Genomic DNA, 6,462 nt, shown 5'->3' with positions numbered 1-6,462 from the left:
CAGACACTGGCTGGCTAGGAAGTTGCTAGAAGCTGTGTATGAGAGGAAATCAGAAGAAACTGGGGTAAGTGGGAAGATGGAGGAGCAGGGCAGGGCTGCTCCATCCTCCAGGGAGTTGCACACGAGCAGTTTGTGTGGGGAGAGGGCCTCTGGCAGCTGGGTAGGGTTTGTCCTGGTGAAGTTTTGCTCCCTCAGTCCCCCTCCTCCGTGCCCCTCAGGAAAGGCTGTGCCTGTGCCCTGCCTTCCCGCACCATCCGCTCAGCGAGCCCCGGCTCTGTGCCTCCCTGCCCGGGCTCAGGCTGTCCCGGGGGGACGCGGGGCTGGATGGGGCCGGTGCAGGCCTGAGAGCGCGGGGGCGGCGATGGCAGCAGCTGCGCCGGGGAGGGGAGAAGGGAGCGAGCCCGAGCTGCGGGAAGTGCAAACTGGGACGTCAGAAGGGAAGGGAAACTTTCTCAAGGAAGAAGTTGCTTCAGTTTCCACCCTATATACCCTCCTGTAAATGGCTAAGCAGGGGGTTATCAGCTGGTCTGGCTTCCCCTTCAGCATCCCCCCCCAGCTGCTGATACCAGGAGGAAGTGGGAAAGCAACAGGGAGAACTTTAGCAAAACACTCCTGACTTCCCCTCCTCTTCAATATGTCCCTCCCTGCCTCCGCCTGGAGGCAAAAAAGGTATGCAAAGAACCCATGTAAATACCTCACCAGGAGTTGTGTAAACCCTGTGAGAGAAAAGGACATCAGAATATGCAGATTTTGAGAACCAGTGTACCATGGGACGTATTGAACTTATAAAAAAACCCCAAAAACAACGAGCCAAATATAAGATTGAGAAATTAGTGATTCCGGGATGTGAGGAACAGCGTGCTGGACTTGCAGAGATGTTGGGAGACCTTGGTGCCCCTCGCCCTGACTAAAGAAGCTGCCTGAGACCGGGACCTGAAGCCGGGAACGAGGGGAAAGTGGGAAAACGCTTGGGTCCTGCCCAGAAGTCCTTGTGAGGATCGCAACCCCCCCCCCAGCTCTGCTCCTCGTGGGCAAAGCTGCACATTCTCCTCCTCTGAGCCACGCTGGAAAGAGGACCGAGACTGCAGACCCCTTGAGCTTCCCAATCTTGAGCTGATCACTTTTAATAAAGACATTAAAAGGAGAAAAGTTTCCTGCCCTGTTTATTTCATAACACATTTTCCTATATTAGCTTTTATTCCTCCTCCCTCCCCCCATTCTCCACAAATATGAAAAACTTTAACAAATAAAGATCATATGAAGGGTAGTCTTCTGCATCCTAAGCATGTCTGCAAATATGTTTTTCATCCAAGTTGCAAAGTACAGGGATGGAGAAGGTTTCAATTCATTCAGCATCTCTTAAATAGGCTGAAATATTGCCTGATTTTAGTGTGGATGGTAGACCTGGCTTGCCAATATGATGAGGCTCTGAATCTAGCAGGACCTAGGAGTGTCGGCGAGGCTCTGAGTGCAGCGTGTCCCTCTGTGCCAACAGAGGGCATTCTGCACACACAGAGCGGAGCTGCCCTCGGGTGCTGCCGGCAACCCACCTGCTGCTTTCCGGCTTTACCCTTACTGTGTTTTTCCTACTGTCTTAAACAGTGAGTAAAAAAGGTATTTTTGGATTTAATTGGGGCAGATGTTAGTTTACAGAATTTTTGAAAGTAGCATAAATATCCGGGAAAAAAATTTATCTCTCAGTGTTTCTCTACTTCTTATGGTCCAGTTCAGCTTGATGGACAGAAAACCCATGCATGTTTAACAAAAACAGTGATATCCTGAGCAATTAATTGTTTTTAGCCCTGAGAGCTGTATTCTGCACAAACCCATTTCAAAAGTCTGCTGAGTTCCCAGTTATACAATATCTGCTGGTCTTCTGTGGCTGTCAGAAGTCCAGTAATCTCAGTGATTTTTGCAAGCAGCTAGAAGTCCCTTCACACAGCGTTCCTTAAGAGATGATTCCTTCTGAATGTGGTTAAACATTCAGCATTTTATAACCAACATATAATTGTATATAATATAATGTATTTCTGTACAGAATCTGTAGGATTTATTTTTTATTTAAACAAAGAGTAAATCCAAATAGATCAATCAAGTTCCTTGGCTGGCCTTATTTCCATCAGATTTATTACTGAATTCACATGTCTTGAAAGTTATTTTCTTCTTAGAGTATATCTGAGAATTACCAGTATCACTGCAAAAAGACAGACATGTTTAGGGGTCTTTCTCTAGGTCAGGAATCAAATGCAGCCTGTCTTGGCTTGAAATCAAAGAAAAATGCAACCTTTTTCCTTTGGGTTAATAAGCTTCAATCTCATCTGTCTGAGCTATTATTGTAGTTCTGCTATTTTTTCATCTTATATTATATCCAAGTGTTTTGGTCTAAACTTTCCTCTGTGGTGATGATCAGAAATGAAATAATGAATTCTATGTTTTGGTAATCATTTGGATTTCAGGCTTCTGCAGACCTAACTTTCTTCTCTATAGCTCTTCCTGTATGTACTAAAACCAGATTATACCAAATTTCATGTCACATTGACACTTGACAGCAGAATTCTTCTGGATACACAAATTAATTTGTCAGTTTAGCCCTGAAAGAAGTTGTTTTCCTTAATTTTTAATGCCAAAATCAGCAAATCGAATAGAAACCAATTCAGATGATGAAGGACCTAAGAAAATAAAAAAGTTTTCTCATGCCCTCAAAAGAAGAAAGCCAGATTCAAGGATTTGAAAACTGTTAGAAATAAATTTAAAGTTTTACAGTCTCATCCACAGCAGTTTTAGTGCTAATGCATTCATGTAGTAAAAAGTAAATTAATAAAGTCCTGTACTTACCATAATTTCAGTTTTTCTGTCTCTAGAAGCCTGCTGGGAGTATGCAGTGTACTAGAGGGAGAAGAAGATGTTCTTTGTCCTTCACTGTGAATGAAGAGAATAGAGAATATATGTGGTCTATCCAGCCTTCATGTGAAAAGATATCAGCAATATTATTGTTTTGCACAGTATCAGAGACCTAGCAGAATTGTAAACAGTATTTGTTTGGGTTACGTTGCACTGCTGTGAAGGATGAATAGGTTAATTATTTCCAAGATTTTCATGAAAACCAGGTCCATGCTGATAATAAAATTATATAGTTATTCTTTTCAGTAAACTTTGACTGAAGTAAAAAGGCAAATGTATTTTGGTTTTGTTTTTCATACTCAGGGTTCCTTAATTTACATATATTTAGGCTTCACTGTAAATGCTATACATGTTTCCTTCTGACCCAGACTTTCATGGATGTTCAATGTCTGAAGGAATTTTCTATCTCTAATAAGCTGAACTATATCTCTATCAATTAGCCTTTAATTATTGAGCTTATCATAGATGATACTATCAGAAAAATAAGATTGTCCTGGTCTGACAGGATATTACAGTTCTATAGTGCTGCAGAATTCCTGTGCACAAAAATTAAAGGAAGAAGGGCATATGGCCATAAACTTCAGTGAACTAGATCTAGGAAAAAACCCAAAAACTAAAACAAAGTGCTTAATGAAAAGGGGTGAAAGAAGGAAGAAAGGGAGTGAAGTCCTGGCTAATACAGGAAAGAGGGTAGTGGTATATGTTGGTGATGCCTAACTTCTAGATAAAAATCAGCTGAGTTTTCAGTAAGCAATGTTCTCAGTATGAATTAGTGGGGATAAATAAATATTATAGTAATAAATAACAGAGAGTACTGTATCTGTGTCAGAAGCAAGGTTTAAACTGCATTCTGTGGGGAAATCAGAATTTCCCTAAAATCTCAGGGCTATAGCAGTGAAAAGATTACTGTATTGCTGTAAGTCCCAAACCATTTGCTTTCTATTAAACTTTCAATGGAATATATAAATACAACATATAATATAGATAATAGCAAATACAACTACAGATATTTAGAAGGACAATTAGCAAACACACTACCTATTTTCCTAAAACCAGGAAATCACCAGGACAGCAACATTCTTATTTTCTTGAGCACAAGAACAATTTTGAAAAAACTATTTGAATGAGAAAACATCAGATATATGTAGCTACATCTAATGTAGGTTTCACTAATGAAGGATTATGTCTGAATAAATTCATACCTGTTTTGCAAAGTTTAGCTGGTATTTAAGGCAAAGGTAATACAATTTACTTTATTTGTCTAGATTTCAGCAGACTATTTCAGGTGATATCCTTTGTTGAATTTTAAGTAACAGGAATTGGGAGAAGATGTGATCTGTCAGAAAGAGTGTAAGGTAAACTAGGAGATGGTTAAAGCTAAATCACTTTAGCGGAAAGGGAGTTACTGAGTTTAATTGGGATTACTTGTAGTGTTCTGCAGGCATCAGTCATAGGACTGATCCTGTCTGATCCATTACTTGGATCTGGTTCAAGAGAAGATTCTTGAATTAGGAATCTTGTTCAAGGGCCTATAGTGATGTTATCTGAAGGTGTTCTAAACTAAGTAGTTCCCATCCTGAGAGGAATCAAGTGGTTATACAGGAAGGAGGAGAAGAGTTTTTGTATTGGAGTGACTCAACCAAATTTTAATTACAAAGTAATTTACTTAAGGCTGGAAAGAAAATTTTTTGCTTTGTGCCAAGGACACAATGAGTCACTAACAGGACATGCACGTGTGGAAAGTACATGTAATTTGAGTGCAGATTAGGCAAATTGGTTTTGGGATAGGCAGGAAAAGAATTTGTGCAGAGGACTGATGAGGGCTTGTTTAGAGTCTTGTGTGCAGCTCTGGTTGACTATGTTGAGTGACCAAGTGGAGACTTACAATGTGAGTAGGCCTTCCTGGCTTCTGAAAAGACACTGAAAGAGCTTACCTTGGGTAACTTAAGAAAGTGGAGATGAAAGGTTATGACAAGGTCTGTAAGTATCAAGAAAGAAGGAGTATTTATACAAAAAAATATGGGATTGAAATCAAGTGTGTCTAAATAAGCTGCAACTACATTTAAAGTGGGAACTATATAATAATTTATATCCATTCATGGTCAGAAATAATCTTCCAAAGACCATAGAGGAGGAAGGCGATCAGTAAGGCTTGCTTGTGCTACATCCGCAATTCAGAAAAGACATTTAATAGCAGGACAGGGAGAATTCTGCTGGAAAAAGATTTTCTTATCAGAGACAGATTACTAACTGTACTGGAAAGATGCTTGGCCACCATGTCTGCTCATACTGTGTGTTAAATCTTAGATTATGGTGGGTTACCCTAAGCCTATTCTCTTAGTACTTTTTTTGAAGTAGGAATGTATTCATGACCAGTTCTTTAGGATTTGCTCTGTCTATTAAAAGTTTTCTGATATCTGATAATCTGATATCTGATGACTCTCCACCACTCTACTCTTGGTGGAGAGTTCTACTGCTCCCACTGTGAGACAGTAACACCAGAACTTCACCAAGAGCTTTATTACAGGCGCACTGTAGACTAAAAAACCTGTCAGTTTGAGGCTTTCTGAAATGTCCCAGGAAGACTGACGGAATGCTGGGTGCACATGTGGACATAAATTAGCAGAAACCTGTTGCCACTCCTGTGGTCTGAAGGGACTATTCATGATGGCAGGACCAGTGAAAGGACTTTTTTCCATCTAATTTTTGTAGCAGAGTAGATTTTGTGGTTCACTGTTTTCTCTCCTGCTTTCTTTTGTGATGTTTAATCTTGAGTACTCAGTCTTTAGAGTCACTCATGGTGGGCAGGAGGAAGGTAAAGAATGTTCCAGGGGACTCTTCCAGATCTGGACTGCCACTATGCAAAGGACTAATCTCATTGATCTGATGTCATCTACTATTTCTGTATTTCCAAACCACTCAGCCCTCATATATCTTTGTTATTAACTGTTTCCTTATATCTTGCTTCCAAGGGGATCTTCTGATGTAGTATAGCTAAGTTAACATGGTTACCTTTTCCTCAAAGAGGACACTGATTTATTTTTGTTTTCCCAAGTTAGCTTCCTTTTAAAATGATACCTCTTTGAGAACTATCCTTCCTCCTCATTCCAAACAAATTTTCCAGTAATTGTCTGCTGGGTTCAAAAGTCACTGAGGAAGGCAGACATGTAGGTTCATCGACAACACAATTTCATCAGCCTTGTTTCCTTGTTTTGGAATTTCTGCTAAAAATCTGGATAGTAATAGGACAATTCTTCTATCCCTTTGTAATGTGGCACTGATTTCTCATAAAATCTTTAACTCATTGACATGGTCAAGACACAGTGATGAACTGTTCTGCAAGTATTGTGAAGAGCAAGCATAATAGCTCTAGTGAAGCTGCACGTCTTCATAAACATCCTGGTGACCTGTACCATGAATTAGAGGTAAAACACAGGGCTGAAATAAATCTCCAAGGGCATTTTGCTGAAGATAATGACTCTTCAAAGTTCTTCTCTAATGATATACCATCAAGCAAATGATGCTATATACATAATTCTTATAATTGTGCTGGATATGAGT

This window comes from Camarhynchus parvulus, chromosome Z, assembly GCF_901933205.1.
Source record: "Camarhynchus parvulus chromosome Z, STF_HiC, whole genome shotgun sequence".
Classification (NCBI taxonomy): Eukaryota; Metazoa; Chordata; class Aves; order Passeriformes; family Thraupidae; genus Camarhynchus; species Camarhynchus parvulus.
Note: the sequence above shows the minus strand (reverse complement) of the source record.